We start from the raw sequence: 19,657 nt of genomic DNA, 5'->3' as shown, positions 1-19,657 counted from the left end.
TGATTTGAAAGTGGGATAACTTCTTCATCCCTACTCCTATGAGATTTTTTCAACTTCCTGGTGATTCTACACCACTTTATCTATCCAAATCATGCTTCTTATAAAGTGATTGATCCTGTTTTGATTGGAACGACGGAGAAGTTGTCATATTCCCAGACTGGGAAACTGGAATCACCTGATTTGAAAGTGGGAAAGTTCTTCATCCCAACTCCTATAAGATTTATTCAACTTCCTGGTGAATCCCACCACTTTGTCTATCCAAATCAAGCTCCTTACAATGTGATTCATCCTGTTTTGATTGGAACGACGGAGAAGCTGTCCTATTCCCAGATTGGGAAACTGGAATCACCTTATTTGAAGGTGGGATAACTTCTTCATCCCAACTCCTATGAGATTTGTTAAATTTCCTGGTGATTCTCCACCACTTTATGTATCCAAATCAAGCTTCTTGTAAAGTGATTCATCCTGGTTTCATTGGAACGATGAAAAAGCTGTCATATTCTCAAACTGCAAAACTCGAATCACATGATTTGAAACTGGGATAACTTCTTTATCCCAACTCCTATGAGACTTATTCAACTTCCTGGTGATTCCCCACCACTTTATGTATCCAAATCAAGCTTCTTACATATTCATTCATCGTGGTTCGATTGGAACGACGAAGAAGCTGTCCTATTCCCAAATTGGGAAATTGGAATCACCTGATTTGAAAGTGGGATAACTTCTTCATCCCAACTCCTATGAAATTTATTCAACTTCCTGGTGAATCCCACCACTTTGTCTATCCATATAAAGCTTCTTACAAAGTGACTCATCCCGTTTTGATTGGAACGACGAAGAAGCTGTCATATTCCCAAATTGGGAAACTGGAATCACCAGATTTGAAAGTGGGATAACTTCTTCACACCAACTCCTATGATATTTTTTCAACTTTCTGGTGATTTTCCACCACTTTATCTATCCAAATAAAGCTTCTTATAAAGTGATTCATCCTGGTTTGATTGGAACGACGAAGAAGCTTTCCTATTCCCAAACTGGAAAGCTGGAATCACCTGGTTTGAAAGTGGGATAACTTCTTCATCCCAACTCCTATGAGATTTTTTCAACTTCCTGCTGATTATCCACCACTTTATCTATCTATCCAAATCAAGCTTCTTATAAAGTGATTCATCCTGTTTTGATTGGAACGATGGAGAAGCTGTCCTATTCCAAGATTGGGAAACTGGAATCACCAGATTTGAAAGTGGGATAACTTCTTCACACCAACTCCTACGAGATTTTTTCAACTTCCTGGTGATTGTCCACTATTTTATCTATCCAAATAAAGCTTCTTATAAAGTGATTCTTCCTGGTTTGATTGGAACAACGAAGAAGCTTTCCTATTCCCAAACTGGAAAGCAGGAATCACCTGGTTTGAAAGTGGGATAACTTCTTCATCCCAACTCCTATGAGATTTTTTCAACTTCCTGCTGATTCTCCACCACTTAATCTATCCAAATCAAGCTTTTTTTTTAAGTTATTCATCCTGTTTTGATTGGAACAACGGAGAAGTTGTTCTATTCCTAGACTGGGAAACTAGAATCACCTGATTGAAACTGGGATAACTTCTTCATCCCAACTCCTATGAGATTTGTTCAACTTCCTGGTGATTCTCCACCACTTTATGTATCCAAATCAAGCTTCTTACAAAGTGATTCATCCTCTTTTGATTGGAACGACGGAGAAGTTGTCCTATTCCTAGACTGGGAAACTGGAATAACCTGATCTGAAACTGGGATAACTTCTTCATCCCAACTCCTATGAGACTTATTCAACTTCCTGGTGATTCTCCACCACTTTATCTATCCAAATCAAGCTTCTTATAAAGTGATTCATCCTGGTTTGATTGGAACGACGAAGAAGCTGTCCTATTCCCAAATTGGGAAACTAGAATCACCTGATTTGAAAGTGGGATAACTTCTTCATCCCAACTCCTATGAGATTTATTCAACTTCCTGGTGAATCCCACCACTTTGTCTATCCAAATAAAGCTTCTTACAAAGTGACTCATCCCGTTTTGATTGGAAAGACGAAGAAGCTGTCATATTCCCAAATTGGGAAACTGGAATCACCAGATTTGAAAGTGGGATAACTTTTTCACCCCAACTCCTATGAGATTTTTTTCAACTTCCTGGTGATTCTCCACCACTTTATGTATCCAAATCAATCTTCTTATAAAGTGATTCATCCTGGTTTGATTGGAACGACGAAGAAGCTTTCCTATTCCCAAACTGGAAAGCTGGAATCACATGGTTTGAAAGTGGGATAACTTCTTCATCCCAACTCCTATGAGACTTATTCAACTTCCTGGTGATTCTCCACCACTTTATCTATCCAAATCAAGCTTCTTATAAAGTGATTCATCCTGTTTTGATTGGAACGACGAAGAAGCTGTCCTATTACCATATTGGGAAACTTGAATCACATGGTTTGAAAGTGGGATAACTTTTTCATCCCAACTCCTATGAGATTTTTTCAACTTCCTGGTGATTCTCCACCACTTTATCTATCCAAATAAAGCTTCTTATAAAGTGATTCATCCTGTTTTGATTGGAACGACGAAGAACCTGTCCTATTCCCAAATTGAGAAACTGGAATCACCTGATTTGAAAGTGGGATAACTTCTTCATCCCAGCCCCTATGAGATTTATTCAACTTCCTGGTGAATCCCACCACTTTGTCTATTCAAATCAAGCTTCTTACAAAGTGATTCATCCTGTTTTGATTGGAACGACGGAGAAGTTGTCCTATTCCCAGACTGGGAAACTGGAATAACCTGATTTGAAACTGGGATAACTTCTTCATCCCAACTCCTATGAGATTTGTTCAATTTCCTGGTGATTTTCCACCACTTTATGTATCCAAATCAAGCTTCTTATAAAGTGATTCATCCTGGTTTGATTGGAACGACAAAGAAGCTGTCATATTCCCAAACTGCGAAACTAGAATCACCTGATTTGAAACTGGAATAACTTCTTCATCCCAACTCCTATGAGACTTATTCAACTTCCTGGTGATTCTCCACCACTTTATGTATCCAAATCAAGTTTCTTACAAAGTCATTCATCGTGGTTTGATTGGAACGACGAAGAAGCTGTCCTATTCCCAAATAGGGAAACTGGAATCACCTGATTTGAAAGTGGGATAACTTTTTCATCCCAACTCCTAAGAGATTTATTCAACTTCCTGGTGAATCCCACCACTTTGTCTATCCAAATCAAGCTTCTTACAAAGTGATTCATCCTGTTTTGATTGGAACGACGGAGAAGCTGTCCTATTCCCAGACTGGGAAACTGGAATCACCTGATTTGAAAGTGGGATAACTTCTTTATCCCAACTCTTATGAGATTTATTCAACTTCCTGGTGAATCCCACCACTTTGTCTATCCAAATAAATCTTCTTACAAAGTGACTCATCCCGTTTTGATTGGAACGACGAAGAAGTTATCATATTCCCAAACTGGGAAACTGGTATCACCAGATTTGAAAGTGGGATAACTTCTTCATCCCAACTCCTATGAGATTTTTTCAACTTCCTGGTGATTCTCCACCACTTTGTCTATCCAAATAAAGCTTCTTACAAAGTGACTCATCCCGTTTTGATTGGAAAGACGAATAAGCTGTCATATTCCCAAATTGGGAAACTGGAATCACCAGATTTGAAAGTGGGATAACTTTTTCACCCCAACTCCTATGAGATTTTTTTCAACTTCCTGGTGATTCTCCACCACTTTATGTATCCAAATCAATCTTCTTATAAAGTGATTCATCCTGGTTTGATTGGAACGACGAAGAAGCTTTCCTATTCCCAACTGGAAAGCTGGAATCACATGGTTTGAAAGTGGGATAACTTCTTCATCCCAACTCCTATGAGACTTATTCAACTTCCTGGTGATTCTCCACCACTTTATCTATCCAAATCAAGCTTCTTATAAAGTGATTCATCCTGTTTTGATTGGAACGACGAAGAAGCTGTCCTATTACCAAATTGGGAAACTTGAATCACATGGTTTGAAAGTGGGATAACTTTTTCATCCCAACTCCTATGAGATTTTTTCAACTTCCTGGTGATTCTCCACCACTTTATCTATCCAAATAAAGCTTCTTATAAAGTGATTCATCCTGTTTTGATTGGAACGACGAAGAACCTGTCCTATTCCCAAATTGAGAAACTGGAATCACCTGATTTGAACATGGGATAACTTCTTCATCCCAGCCCCTATGAGATTTATTCAACTTCCTGGTGAATCCCACCACTTTGTCTATTCAAATCAAGCTTCTTACAAAGTGATTCATCCTGTTTTGATTGGAACGACGGAGAAGTTGTCCTATTCCCAGACTGGGAAACTGGAATAACCTGATTTGAAACTGGGATAACTTCTTCATCCCAACTCCTATGAGATTTGTTCAATTTCCTGGTGATTTTCCACCACTTTATGTATCCAAATCAAGCTTCTTATAAAGTGATTCATCCTGGTTTGATTGGAACGACAAAGAAGCTGTCATATTCCCAAACTGCGAAACTAGAATCACCTGATTTGAAACTGGAATAACTTCTTCATCCCAACTCCTATGAGACTTATTCAACTTCCTGGTGATTCTCCACCACTTTATGTATCCAAATCAAGTTTCTTACAAAGTCATTCATCGTGGTTTGATTGGAACGACGAAGAAGCTGTCCTATTCCCAAATAGGGAAACTGGAATCACCTGATTTGAAAGTGGGATAACTTTTTCATCCCAACTCCTAAGAGATTTATTCAACTTCCTGGTGAATCCCACCACTTGTCTATCCAAATCAAGCTTCTTACAAAGTGATTCATCCTGTTTTGATTGGAACGACGGAGAAGCTGTCCTATTCCCAGACTGGGAAACTGGAATCACCTGATTTGAAAGTGGGATAACTTCTTATCCCAACTCTTATGAGATTTATTCAACTTCCTGGTGAATCCCACCACTTTGTCTATCCAAATAAATCTTCTTACAAAGTGACTCATCCCGTTTTGATTGGAACGACGAAGAAGTTATCATATTCCCAAACTGGGAAACTGGTATCACCAGATTTGAAAGTGGGATAACTTCTTCATCCCAACTCCTATGAGATTTATTCAACTTCCTGGTGAATCCCACCACTTTGTCTATCCAAATAAAGCTTCTTACAAAGTGACTCATCCCGTTTTGATTGGAAAGACGAAGAAGCTGTCATATTCCCAAATTGGAAAACTGGAATCACCAGATTTGAAAGTGGGATAACTTTTTCACCCCAACTCCTATGAGATTTTTTCAACTTCCTGGTGATTCTCCACCACTTTATGTATCCAAATCAAGCTTCTTATAAAGTGATTCATCCTGGTTTGATTGGAACGACGAAGAAGCTTTCCTATTCCCAAACTGGAAAGCTGGAATCACATGGTTTGAAAGTGGGATAACTTCTTCATCCCAACTCCTATGAGACTTATTCAACTTCCTGGTGATTCTCCACCACTTTATCTATCCAAATCAAGCTTCTTATAAAGTGATTCATCCTGGTTTGATTGGAACGACGAAGAAGCTGTCCTATTACCAAATTGGGAAACTTGAATCACATGGTTTGAAAGTGGGATAACTTTTTCATCCCAACTCCTATGAGATTTTTTCAACTTCCTGGTGATTCTCCACCACTTTATCTATCCAAATAAGCTTCTTATAAAGTGATTCATCCTGTTTTGATTGGAACGACGAAGAACCTGTCCTATTCCCAAATTGAGAAACTGAATCACCTGATTTGAAAGTGGGATAACTTCTTCATCCCAGCCCCTATGAGATTTATTCAACTTCCTGGTGAATCCCACCACTTTGTCTATTCAAATCAAGCTTCTTCAAAGTGATTCATCCTGTTTTGATTGGAACGACGGAGAAGTTGTCCTATTCCCAGACTGGGAAACTGGAATAACCTGATTTGAAACTGGGATAACTTCTTCATCCCAACTCCTATGAGATTTGTTCAATTTCCTGGTGATTTTCCACCACTTTATGTATCCAAATCAAGCTTCTTATAAAGTGATTCATCCTGGTTTGATTGGAACGACAAAGAAGCTGTCATATTCCCAAACTGCGAAACTAGAATCACCTGATTTGAAACTGGAATAACTTCTTCATCCCAACTCCTATGAGACTTATTCAACTTCCTGGTGATTCCCACCACTTTATGTATCCAAATCAAGTTTCTTACAAAGTCATTCATTGTGGTTTGATTGGAACGACGAAGAAGCTGTCCTATTCCCAAATAGGGAAACTGGAATCACCTGATTTGAAAGTGGGATAACTTTTTCATCCCAACTCCTAAGAGATTTATTCAATTTCCTGGTGAATCCCACCACTTTGTCTATCCAAATCAAGCTTCTTACAAAGTGATTCATCCTGTTTTGATTGGAACGACGGAGAAGCTGTCCTATTCCCAGACTGGGAAACTGGAATCACCTGATTTGAAAGTGGGATAACTTCTATATCCCAACTCTATGAGATTTTATTCAACTTCCTGGTGAATCCCACCACTTTGTCTATCCAAATAAAGCTTCTTACAAAGTGACTCATCCCGTTTTGATTGGAACGACGAAGAAGTTATCATATTCCCAAACTGGGAAACTGGTATCACCAGATTTGAAAGTGGGATAACTTCTTCATCCCAACTCCTATGAGATTTTTTCAACTTCCTGGTGATTCCCACCACTTTGTCTATCCAAATAAAGCTTCTTACAAAGTGACTCATCCCGTTTTGATTGGAAAGACGAAGAAGCTGTCATATTCCCAATTGGGAAACTGGAATACCAGATTTGAAAGTGGGATAACTTTTTCACCCCAACTCCTATGAGATTTTTTCAACTTCCTGGTGATTCTCCACCACTTTATGTATCCAAATCAATCTTCTTATAAAGTGATTCATCCTGGTTTGATTGGAACGACGAAGAAGCTTTCCTATTCCCAAACTGGAAAGCTGGAATCACATGGTTTGAAAGTGGATAACTTCTTCATCCCAACTCCTATGAGACTTATTCACTTCCTGGTGATTCTCCACCACTTATCTATCCAAATCAAGCTTCTATAAAGTGATTCATCCTGTTTTGATTGGAACGACGAGAAGCTGTCCTATTACCAAATTGGGAAACTTGAATCAACATGGTTTGAAAGTGGATAACTTTTCATCATCCCACTCCTATGAGATTTTTTCAACTTCCTGGTGATTCTCCACACTTTATCTATCCAAAAAAGCTTCTTATAAAGTGATTCATCCTGTTTGATTGGAACGACGAACCTGTCCTATTCCCAAATTGGGAAACTGGAATCACCTGATTTGAACATGGGATAACTTCTTCATCCCAGCCCCTTGAGATTTATTCAACTTCCTGGTGATCCCACCACTTGTCTATCAAATCAAGCTTCTTACAAAGTGATTCATCCTGTTTTGATTGGAACGACGGAGAAGTTGTCCTATTCCCAGACTGGGAAACTGGAATAACCTATTTGAAACTGGTGATAACTTCTTCATCCCAACTCCTATGAGATTTTGTTCAATTCCTGGTGATTTCCACCACTTTATGTATCCAAATCAAGCTTCTTATAAATTGATTCATCCTGGTTTGATTGGAACGACAAAGAAGCTGTCATATTCCCAAACTGCGGAAACTAGAATCACCTGATTTGAAAGTGGGATAACTTCTTCATCCCAACTCCTATGAGACTTATTCAACTTCCTGGTGATTCTCCACCACTTTATGTATCCAAATAAAGTTTCTTACAAGTCATTCATCGTGGTTTGATTGGAACGACGAAGAAGCTGTCCTATTCCCAATAGGGAAACTGGAATCACCTGATTTGAAAGTGGGATAACTTTTTCATCCCAACTCCTATGAGATTTATTCAACTTCCTGGTGAATCCCACCACTTTATCTATCCAAATCAAGCTTCTTATAAAGTGATTCATCCTGTTTTGATTGGAACGACGGAGAAGCTGTCCTATTCCCAAACTGGGAAACTGGAATCACCTGATTTGAAAGTGGGATAACTTCTTATCCCAACTCTTATGAGATTTATTCAACTTCCTGGTGAATCCCACCACTTTGGTCTATCCAAATAAATCTTCTTACAAAGTGACTCATCCTTTTGATTGGAACGACGAAGAAGTTATCATATTCCCAAACTGGGAAACTGGTATCACCAGATTTGAAAGTGGGATAACTTCTTCATCCCAACTCCTATGAGATTTTTTCAACTTCCTGGTGATTCTCCACCACTTTGTCTATCCAAATAAAGCTTCTTACAAAGTGACTCATCCCGATTTGATTGGAAGACGAAGAAGCTGTCATATTCCCAAATTGGGAAACTGGAATCACCAGATTTGAAAGTGGGATAACTTTTCACCCAACTCCTATGAGATTTTTTTCAACTTCCTGGTGATTCTCCACCACTTTATGTATCCAAATCAATCTTCTTATAAAGTGATTCATCCTGGTTTGATTGGAACGACGAAGAAGCTTTCCTATTCCCAAACTGGAAAGCTGGAATCACATGGTTTGAAAGTGGGATAACTTCTTCATCCCAACTCCTATGAGACTTATTCAACTTCCTGGTGATTCTCCACCACTTTATCTATCCAAATCAAGCTTCTTATAAAGTGATTCATCCTGTTTTGATTGGAACGACGAAGAAGCTGTCCTATTACCAAATTGGGAAACTTGAATCACATGGTTTGAAAGTGGGATAACTTTTTCATCCCAACTCCTATGAGATTTTTTCAACTTCCTGGTGATTCTCCACCACTTTATCTATCCAAATCAAGCTTCTTATAAAGTGATTCATCCTGTTTTGATTGGAACGACGAAGAACCTGTCCTATTCCCAAATTGAGAAACTGGAATCACCTGATTTGAAAGTGGGATAACTTCTTCATCCCAGCCCCTATGAGATTTATTCAACTTCCTGGTGAATCCCACCACTTTGTCTATTCAAATCAAGCTTCTTACAAAGTGATTCATCCTGTTTTGATTGAAACGACGGAGAAGTTGTCCTATTCCCAAACTGGGAAACTGGAATAACCTGATTTGAAACTGGGATAACTTCTTCATCCCAACTCCTATGAGATTTGTTCAATTTCCTGGTTATTTTCCACCACTTTATGTATCCAAATCAAGCTTCTTATAAAGTGATTCATCCTGGTTTGATTGGAACGACAAAGAAGCTGTCATATTCCCAAACTGCGAAACTAGAATCACCTGATTTGAAACTGGAATAACTTCTTCATCCCAATTCCTATGAGACTTATTCAACTTCCTGGTGATTCTCCACCACTTATGTATCCAAATCAAGTTTCTTACAAAGTCATTCATCGTGGTTTGATTGGAACGACGAAGAAGCTGTCCTATTCCCAAATAGGGAAACTGGAATCACCTGATTTGAAAGTGTGATAACTTTTTCATCCCAACTCCTAAGAGATTTATTCAACTTCCTGGTGAATCCCACCACTTTGTCTATCCAAATCAAGCTTCTTACAAAGTGATTCATCCTGTTTTGATTGGAACGACGGAGAAGCTGTCCTATTCCCAGACTGGGAAACTGGAATCACCTGATTTGAAAGTGGGATAACTTCTTTATCCCAACTCCTATGAGATTTATTCAACTTCCTGGTGAATCCCACCACTTTGTCTATCCAAATAAAGCTTCTTACAAAGTGACTCATCCCGTTTTGATTGGAACGACGAAGAAGTTATCATATTCCCAAACTGGGAAACTGGTATCACCAGATTTGAAAGTGGGATAACTTCTTCATCCCAACTCCTATGAGATTTTTTCAACTTCCTGGTGATTCTCCACCACTTTATCTATCCAAATCAAGCTTCTTATAAAGTGATTCATCCTGGTTTGATTGGAACGACGAAGAAGCTGTCCAATTCCCAAACTGGAAAGCTGGAATCACCTGATTTGAAAGTGTGATAACTTCTTCATCCCAACTCCTATGAGATTTGTTCAATTTCCTGGTTATTCTCCACCACTTTATGTATCCAAATCAAGCTTCTTATAAAGTGATTCATCCTGGTTTGATTGGAACGACGAAGAAGCTGTCATATTCCCAAACTGTGAAACTCGAATCACCTGATTTGAAATTGGGATAACTTCTTCATCCCAACTCCTATGAGACTTATTCAACTTCCTGGTAATTTTCCACCACTTTATCTATCCAAATCAAGGTTCTCACAAAGTCATTCATCATGGTTTGATTGGAACGACGAAGAAGTTGTCCTACTCCCAAATTGGGAAACTGGAATCACCTGATTTAAAAGTGGGATAACTTCTTCATCCCAACTCCTATGAGATTTTTTTCAACTTCCAGGTGATTCTCCACCACTTTATCTATCCAAATCAAGCTTCTTATAATGTGATTCATCCTATTTTGATTGGAACGACGAAAAAGCTGTCCTATTCCCAAATTGGGAAACTGGAATCACCTGATTTGAAAGTGGGATAACTTCTTCATCCCAACTCCTATGAGATTTATTCAACTTCCTGGTGAATCCCACCACTTTGTCTATTCAAATCAAGCTTCTTACAAAGTGATTCATCCTGTTTTGATTAGAACGACGGAGAAGTTGTCCTATTCCCAGACTGGGAAACTCGAATCACCTGATTTGAAATTGGGATAACTTCTTCATCCCAACTCCTATGATATTTTTTCAACTTTCTGGTGATTTTCCACCACTTTATCTATCCAAATAAAGCTTCTTATAAAGTGATTCATCCTGGTTTGATTGGAACGACGAAGAAGCTTTCCTATTCCCAAACTGGAAAGCTGGAATCACCTGGTTTGAAAGTGGGATAACTTCTTCATCCCAACTCCTATGAGATTTTTTCAACTTCCTGCTGATTATCCACCACTTTATCTATCGAAATCAAGCTTCTTATAAAGTGATTCATCCTGTTTTGATTGGAACGATGGAGAAGCTGTCCTATTCCAAGATTGGGAAACTGGAATCACCAGATTTGAAAGTGGGATAACTTCTTCACACCAACTCCTACGAGATTTTTTCAACTTCCTGGTGATTGTCCACTATTTTATCTATCCAAATAAAGCTTCTTATAAAGTGATTCTTCCTGGTTTGATTGGAACAACGAAGAAGCTTTCCTATTCCCAAACTGGAAAGCAGGAATCACCTGGTTTGAAAGTGGGATAACTTCTTCATCCCAACTCCTATGAGATTTTTTCAACTTCCTGCTGATTCTCCACCACTTAATCTATCCAAATCAAGCTTTTTTTTTAAGTTATTCATCCTGTTTTGATTGGAACAACGGAGAAGTTGTTCTATTCCTAGGCTGGGAAACTAGAATCACCTGATTTGAAACTGGGATAACTTCTTCATCCCAACTCCTATGAGATTTGTTCAATTTCCTGGTGATTCTCCACCACTTTATGTATCCAAATCAAGCTTCTTATAAAGTGATTCATCCTGTTTTCATTGGAACGACGAAGAAGCTGTCATATTCCCAAACTGCGAAACTCGAATCACCTGATTTGAAACTGGGATAACTTCTTCATCCCAACTCATATGAGAATTATTCAACTTCCTGGTGATTCTCCACCACTTTATGTATCCAAATCAAGCTTCTTACAAATTCATTTATCGTGGTATGATTGGAACGATGAAGAAGCTGTCATATTCCCAAATTGGGAAACTAGAATCACCTGATTTGAAAGTGGGATAACTTCTTCATCCCAACTCCTATGAGATTTATTCAACTTCCTGGTGAATCCCACCACTTTGTCTATCCAAATAAAGCTTCTTACAAAGTGACTCATCCCGTTTTGATTGGAAAGACGAATAAGCTGTCATATTCCCAAATTGGGAAACTGGAATCACCAGATTTGAAAGTGGGATAACTTTTTCACCCCAACTCCTATGAGATTTTTTCAACTTCCTGGTGATTCTCCACCACTTTATGTATCCAAATCAATCTTCTTATAAAGTGATTCATCCTGGTTTGATTGGAACGACGAAGAAGCTTTCCTATTCCCAAACTGGAAAGCTGGAATCACATGGTTTGAAAGTGGGATAACTTCTTCATCCCAACTCCTATGAGACTTATTCAACTTCCTGGTGATTCTCCACCACTTTATCTATCCAAATCAAGCTTCTTATAAAGTGATTCATCCTGTTTTGATTGGAACGACGAAGAACCTGTCCTATTCCCAAATTGAGAAACTGGAATCACCTGATTTGAAAGTGGGATAACTTCTTCATCCCAGCCCCTATGAGATTTATTCAACTTCCTGGTGAATCCCACCACTTTGTCTATTCAAATCAAGCTTCTTACAAAGTGATTCATCCTGTTTTGATTGGAACGACGGAGAAGTTGTCCTATTCCCAGACTGGGAAACTGGAATAACCTGATTTGAAACTGGGATAACTTCTTCATCCCAACTCCTATGAGATTTGTTCAATTTCCTGGTGATTTTCCACCACTTTATGTATCCAAATCAAGCTTCTTATAAAGTGATTCATCCTGGTTTGATTGGAACGACAAAGAAGCTGTCATATTCCCAAACTGCGAAACTAGAATCACCTGATTTGAAACTGGAATAACTTCTTCATCCCAACTCCTATGAGACTTATTCAACTTCCTGGTGATTCTCCACCACTTTATGTATCCAAATCAAGTTTCTTACAAAGTCATTCATCGTGGTTTGATTGGAACGACGAAGAAGCTGTCCTATTCCCAAATAGGGAAACTGGAATCACCTGATTTGAAAGTGTGATAACTTTTTCATCCCAACTCCTAAGAGATTTATTCAACTTCCTGGTGAATCCCACCACTTTGTCTATCCAAATCAAGCTTCTTACAAAGTGATTCATCCTGTTTTGATTGGAACGACGGAGAAGCTGTCCTATTCCCAGACTGGGAAACTGGAATCACCTGATTTGAAAGTGGGATAACTTCTTTATCCCAACTCTTATGAGAATTATTCAACTTCCTGGTGAATCCCACCACTTTGTCTATCCAAATAAATCTTCTTACAAAGTGACTCATCCCGTTTTGATTGGAACGACGAAGAAGTTATCATATTCCCAAACTGGGAAACTGGTATCACCAGATTTGAAAGTGGGATAACTTCTTCATCCCAACTCCTATGAGATTTTTTCAACTTCCTGGTGATTATCCACCACTTTATCTATCCAAATCAAGCTTCTTATAAAGTGATTCATCCTGGTTTGATTGGAACGACGAAGAAGCTGTCCAATTCCCAAACTGGAAAGCTGGAATCACCTGGTTTGAAAGTGGGATAACTTCTTCATCCCAACTCCTATGAGATTTGTTCAATTTCCTGGTTATTCTCCACCACTTTATGTATCCAAATCAAGCTTATTATAAAGTGATTCATCCTGGTTTGATTGGAACGACGAAGAAGCTGTCATATTCCCAAACTGTGAAATTCGAATCACCTGATTTGAAACTAGGATAACTTCTTCATCCCAACTCCTATGAGACTTATTCAACTTCCTGGTGATTTTCCACCACTTTATCTATCCAAATCAAGGTTCTCACAAAGTCATTCATCATGGTTTGATTGGAACGACGAAGAAGCTGTCCTACTCCCAAATTGGGAAACTGGAATCACCTGATTTAATAGTGGGATAACTTCTTCATCCCAACTCCTATGAGATTTTTTTCAACTTCCAGGTGATTCTCCACCACTTTATCTATCCAAATCAAGCTTCTTATAATGTGATTCATCCTATTTTGATTGGAACGACGAAAAAGCTGTCCTATTCCCAAATTGGGAAACTGGAATCACCTGATTTGAAAGTGGGATAACTTCTTCATCCCAACTCCTATGAGATTTATTCAACTTCCTGGTGAATCCAACCACTTTGTCTATTCAAATCAAGCTTCTTACAAAGTGATTCATCCTGTTTTGATTGGAACGACGGAGAAGTTGTCCTATTCTCAGATTGGGAAACTGGAATAACCTGATTTGAAACTGGGATAACTTCTTCATCCCAACTCCTATGAGATTAGTTCAATTTCCTGGTGATTTTCCACCATTTTATGTATCCAAATCAAGCTTCTTATAAAGTTATTCATCCTGGTTTGATTGGAACGACAAAGAAGCTGTCATATTCCCAAACTGCGAAACTAGAATCACCTGATTTGAAACTGGAATAACTTCTTCATCCCAACTCCTATGAGACTTATTCAACTTCCTGGTGATTCTCCACCACTTTATGTATCCAAATCAAGTTTCTTACAAAGTCATTCATCGTGGTTTGACTGGAACGACGAAGAAGCTGTCCTATTCCCAAATAGGGAAACTGGAATCACCTGATTTGAAAGTGTGATAACTTTTTCATCCCAACTCCTAAGAGATTTATTCAACTTCCTGGTGAATCCCACCACTTTGTCTATCCAAATCAAGCTTCTTACAAAGTGATTCATCCTGTTTTGATTGGAACGACGGAGAAGCTGTCCTATTCCCAGACTGGGAAACTGGAATCACCTGATTTGAAAGTGGGATAACTTCTTCATCTCAACTCCTATGAGATTTGTTCAATTTCCTGGTTATGCTCCACCACTTTATGTATCTAAATCAAGCTTCTTATAAAGTGATTCATCCTGGTTTGATTGGAACGACGAAGAAGCTGTCATATTCCCAAACTGTGAAACTCGAATCACCTGATTTGAAATTGGGATAACTTCTTCATCCCAACTCCTATGAGACTTATTCAACTTCCTGGTGATTTTCCACCACTTTATCTATCCAAATCAAGGTTCTCACAAAGTCATTCATCATGGTTTGATTGGAACGACGAAGAAGCTGTCCTACTCCCAAATTGGGAAACTGGAATCACCTGATTTAAAAGTGGGATAACTTCTTCATCCCAACTCCTATGAGATTTTTTTCAACTTCCAGGTGATTCTCCACCACTTTATCTATCCAAATCAAGCTTCTTATAATGTGATTCATCCTATTTTGATTGGAACGACGAAAAAGCTGTCCTATTCCCAAATTGGGAAACTGGAATCACCTGATTTGAAAGTGGGATAACTTCTTCATCCCAACTCCTATGAGATTTATTCAACTTCCTGGTGAATCCCACCACTTTGTCTATTCAAATCAAGCTTCTTACAAAGTGATTCATCCTGTTTTGATTGGAACGACGGAGAAACTGTCCTATTCCCAGACTGGGAAGCTGGAATCACCTGATTTAAAAGTAGGATAACTTCTTCATTCCAATTCCTATGAGATTTGTTCAATTTCCTGGTGATTCTCCACCACTTTATGTATCTAAATCAAGCTTCTTAAAAAGTGATTCATCCTGGTTTGATTGGAACGACGAAGAAGCTGTCATATTCCCAAACTGCAAAACTCGAATCACCTGATTTGAAACTTCTTGGTGATACCTTTTTCATCCAAACTCCTATGAGACTTATTCAACTTCCTGGTGATTCACCACCACTTTATGTATCCAAATCAAGCTTCTTACAAAATCATTCTTCGTGGTTTGATTGGAACGACGAAGAAGCTGTCATATTCCCAAATTGGGAAACTGGAATTACATGATTTGAAAGTGGGATAACTTCTTCATCCCTACTCCTATGAGATTTTTTCAACTTCCTGGTGATTCTACACCACTTTATCTATCCAAATCATGCTTCTTATAAAGTGATTGATCATGTTTTGATTGGAACGACGGAGAAGTTGTCCTATTCCCAGACTGGGAAACTGGAATCACCTGATTTGAAAGTGAGAAACTTCTTCATCCCAACTCCTATAAGATTTATTCAACTTCCTGGTGAATCCCACCACTTTGTCTATCCAAATCAAGCTCCTTACAATGTGATTCATCCTATTTTGATTGGAACGACAGAGAAGCTGTCCTATTCCCAGATTGGGAAACTGGAATCACCTTATTTGAAGGTGGGATAACTTCTTCATCCCAACTCCTATGAGATTTGTTAAATTTCCTGGTGATTCTCCACCACTTATGTATCCAAATCAAGCTTCTTGTAAAGTGATTCATCCTGGTTTCATTGGAACGATGAAAAAGCTGTCATATTCTCAAACTGTAAAACTCGAATCACATGATTTGAAACTGGGATAACTTCTTCATCCCAACTCCTATGAGACTTATTCAACTTCCTGGTGATTCTCCACCACTTTATGTATCCAAATCAAGCTTCTTACAAATTCATTCATCGTGGTTTGATTGGAACGACGAAGAAGCTGTCCTATTCCCAAATTGGGAAACTGGAATCACCTGATTTGAAAGTGGGATAACTTCTTCATCCCAACTCCTATGAAATTTATTCAACTTCCTGGTGAATCCCACCACTTTGTCTATCCATATAAAGCTTCTTACAAAGTGACTCATCCCGTTTTGATTGGAACGACGAAGAAGCTGTCATATTCCCAAATTGGGAAACTGGAATCACAAGATTTGAAAGTGGGATAACTTCTTCACACCAACTCCTATGAGATTTTTTCAACTTTCTGGTGATTCTCCACCACTTTATCTATCCAAATAAAGCTTCTTATAAAGTGATTCATCCTGGTTTGATTGGAACGACGAAGAAGCTTTCATATTCCCAAACTGGAAAGCTGGAATCACCTGGTTTGAAAGTGGGATAACTTCTTCATCCCAACTCCTATGAGATTTTTTCAACTTCCTGCTGATTATCCACCACTTTATCTATCGAAATCAAGCTTCTTATAAAGTGATTCATCATGTTTTGATTGGAACGACGGAGAAGCTGTCCTATTCCAAGATTGGGAAACTGGAATCACCAGATTTGAAAGTGGGATAACTTCTTCACACCAACTCCTATGAGATTTTTTCAACTTCCTGGTGATTCTCCACTATTTTATCTATCCAAATAAAGCTTCTTATAAAGTGATTCTTCCTGGTTTGATTGGAACGACGAAGAAGCTTTCCTATTCCCAAACTGGAAAGCCGGAATCACCTGGTTTGATACTCGCGCATAGGCCTGGCTAGAACCCATCGATCGATGTCCTCAACTGACTATCGGTCGACGTAGGCAAAGGTGTATCGGTCGATGTCCTAATAGGACCATCGATCGACACTCTTTCGTGTCAACATACTAACCGTTGTGACACGAGATCTAGCTTGTTAACCAGTGAAACATGCGACAGCTGATCCCTGAGTTAAGCGGTTGAGCTCTAACATATCATGCATGCAACAAATAGGTACCTATAGGAATTATAATCTCCAACACCTGAATAGAAACCCTAGATCTAGCAACAATCCTTCCATCGAACAACCCTTGCCAAGCTGAACAATTGACTTGTTCATCTTGTTTATTGCTTTATTTATTACTTGCTTTATTTACTGCTTTAAAACCTATTAGCCTAACTTAATCATATAACTATTAGATCTAATCGGTTCCCTAGCTCCTTGTGGATTCGATCCCTAAGTACTATAACTCGACCTCTTTTGATGAGAGTAACATTCTTTAGGGTAATTTGAGTGATATCACTGTTCAAGAAGAACAAGAATCTGAAGGGAGAAGGTTAAGGAAGAGAAAGGAGAAGATTCTTAAAAACCTTAAGAGGGAAGTTAACGATAAGGAGATGGATGGTTTCACTAAACGAGTCCTCAGAATCTCAATCGAAAAACCTTCTGATGAAGCTTACTTCACACACCGGTTGTGGATGTTCTTCAGAGAAACAAAGGTAACCGAGGAGGACATTAGGAGAATGTTTCATCAAGTCAGTGAGAAGATGAAACACAGGATCACATTGACGAAGAAGAGTGATCCTGGGAAGTTTGCAATACCATGCATAGTCAAGGGTGTTGAATTTCCCCATTCAATGTGTAACACAGGAGCATCAGTTAGTATCCTCCCTAGGATCATGGCAGACCAGCTTGGTTTGACCATCGAACCCTCAACAGAATCCTTCACCTTCGTGGATCTTTCAGAGAAACAATCAGGAGGTATCATAAGAGATCTGGAGGTACAGATTGGTAATGCCCTTGTCCCTGTAGACTTTCATGTCCTAGACATCGAGCTTAACTGGAATTCTTCACTTCTGCTTGGAAGATCTTTCCTAGCTACAGTAGGAGCCGTATGTGACATGAACAAGAACAAATTGTGTCTAACGCTCATAGACCCAAACATCCACTACGACCCCATCCGACCTAAGAGAAAGGTCATTAATTCTGTGGATTATGGGAAAGAACTTGGCTTCATTGGCGCATGCCATTGTGGAGCAGAGTATGAATCGGAGTACGAAACAGAGTACTCGGAATCGATCGACACCCCAACATTTCCATCGATCGATTCCAATGTATCAATGGTGACCGAAGACCACAACAACAGGTCACTCGACGTAATGCACCCACTTGACCATTTCGCTTCACCAAATCATTGTTACCAACATTTTGCCTTCCAACCTCCAAGCAAGAGAGGACATGATGATTATTCCATAGGCAGTTGGGCAGACAGTGGTTTCCATGAGAGTTTTGCAGTTGACACTGTAATTACTTAACCTAATGAGGAACATACCGAGGAATACGATGAGGATTGTGGAAAGAACGTGCAATAGAAATGTCTTTGCAGGATGAAAGACTTGAAACACATAAGTTCACCAACACGTTTCAAACATCGTTCGACGCTGTCATTCCACATCGGTCGATACCCACCCTCGTCCAGCAAAACAACCTCTCACATCGATCGACACCCCGAAAGGAACATCGATCGACATCCAGGAGCAGGAGAATATTCCCTCCCCAACTAGGTTTATAGATACCTATATAAATCCTTTTGCACCTCCGAAACCACCTACACACATCAGAGCAAACACACAAGCAAAAAAGATGAACACTCTTCCTTCTACATCAACAGAAAAATCCATGAAGAGCAATCATCTCAAGAACAAAAGTTCTGCAGAAATTACACTGCCATCGATCGATGTAACTGTATCTACATCGATCGATACTACTCTAAACCCTAATCATTCTATTTCTAAATTGAATGATTATGAAAACATTGATTACGGTTTTCTAACACCTGATGAATTTGGTATTTTCAGGGACCCAGATGGCAACGCACGTGCAATGGATGGAAGGATTTTACAAGTGTCCAAAGAGGACATAGAAGACATCCTTAAAGTAGCCAATGGACCTGACAACCTATTCTCACAGCATAGTGGCACTCCAGACGTCATTTAAACAGATCCTAACAACCACGCAGGAGTCGCCACAACAGAGATCAATCCAGATCTATCACGCCAACCAAAAGGGTAAGCATCGTTCGACGGTACAACGGAGACATCGATCGAGAGGGTAACACCAACGTCGATCGATAGGGATGAACCGACGTCGATTGACAAACGGTATGAATGTGGGAACCGCGCTTTCGACATGTACGGAGCCAGAAAGTTCACTTGGGAAAAAAGGGACGAGTATGGAGTCTACAGAGATGAGCGTGGACACGCACGAGGCGTAGCTGGTGAGATGATACCTGTCACAAAAGACAACATCAGGAAAATACTGGAAAGAGCATCTCTTTTTGAGGAGAGCCACATCTGTCTTCCAGAACATGCCACTTCCTTCACACCCACAAGACTGGCACCAG

At 39.2% G+C, this 19,657-nt stretch overlaps 3 long non-coding RNA genes across 7 annotated transcripts; all 3 read right to left on the bottom strand.

Moving 5' to 3' along the window:
* Positions 1-648: 648 nt before the first annotated feature.
* On the bottom strand, positions 649-1,591 carry LOC117129528. Its single transcript, XR_004453171.1, has 2 exons — positions 1,409-1,591; positions 649-1,052 (listed from the first exon to the last, which is right to left on the bottom strand). It is a non-coding gene; the product is annotated as an uncharacterized LOC117129528 (long non-coding RNA).
* Positions 1,592-10,047: 8,456 nt separating this feature from the next.
* LOC117129526 lies at positions 10,048-11,609 on the bottom strand. Of its 2 annotated transcripts, XR_004453166.1 has the most exons (3): positions 11,219-11,609; positions 10,691-10,866; positions 10,048-10,338 (listed from the first exon to the last, which is right to left on the bottom strand). It is a non-coding gene; the product is annotated as an uncharacterized LOC117129526 (long non-coding RNA). The 2 variants fall into 2 exon arrangements; XR_004453165.1 differs by lacking the exon at positions 10,691-10,866 and having other exon boundaries at positions 10,048-10,515.
* An 873-nt stretch (positions 11,610-12,482) lies between these two features.
* On the bottom strand, positions 12,483-15,079 carry LOC117129527. 4 transcript variants are annotated; one of them, XR_004453169.1, is made up of 3 exons: positions 14,559-15,079; positions 13,504-13,679; positions 12,483-12,625 (listed from the first exon to the last, which is right to left on the bottom strand). It is a non-coding gene; the product is annotated as an uncharacterized LOC117129527 (long non-coding RNA). The 4 variants fall into 4 exon arrangements; XR_004453168.1 differs by lacking the exon at positions 12,483-12,625 and adding an exon at positions 12,817-13,327; XR_004453170.1 differs by lacking the exon at positions 12,483-12,625 and adding an exon at positions 12,854-12,976.
* Positions 15,080-19,657: the final 4,578 nt, after the last annotated feature.

This window comes from Brassica rapa, unplaced genomic scaffold (genome assembly GCF_000309985.2).
Source record: "Brassica rapa cultivar Chiifu-401-42 unplaced genomic scaffold, CAAS_Brap_v3.01 Scaffold0008, whole genome shotgun sequence".
Classification (NCBI taxonomy): domain Eukaryota; kingdom Viridiplantae; phylum Streptophyta; class Magnoliopsida; order Brassicales; family Brassicaceae; genus Brassica; species Brassica rapa.
Note: the sequence above shows the minus strand (reverse complement) of the source record. Positions and strands in the feature narration are given on the sequence as shown.